Source organism: Bison bison, unplaced genomic scaffold, assembly GCF_000754665.1.
Source record: "Bison bison bison isolate TAMUID 2011002044 unplaced genomic scaffold, Bison_UMD1.0 scf7180017864279, whole genome shotgun sequence".
NCBI classification, from domain to species: domain Eukaryota; kingdom Metazoa; phylum Chordata; class Mammalia; order Artiodactyla; family Bovidae; genus Bison; species Bison bison.
In genome coordinates, this window is record NW_011494851.1 from 3,020,353 (window position 1) to 3,020,633 (window position 281).

A 281-nucleotide genomic window follows, 5' to 3' on the forward strand; every position below is an offset into this window, starting at 1 on the left:
ATAGGTGTGTGTGTATACATATATATATATATATATATATATCCTTATATATATATCCTCGACCCCTTAACTTAGCCTGGGTTTATGATGGCTGTTTATTACATTCCAAAAATAAACTAAAACATGCACTAGAGAAGGCAATGGCATCCCACTCCAGTACTCTTGCCTGGAAAATCCCATGGATGGAGGACCCTGGTGGGCCGCAGTCCATGGGGTCACTAAGAGTCCGACACAACTGAGCGACTTTACTTTCACTTTTCACTTTTATGCATTGGAGAAGG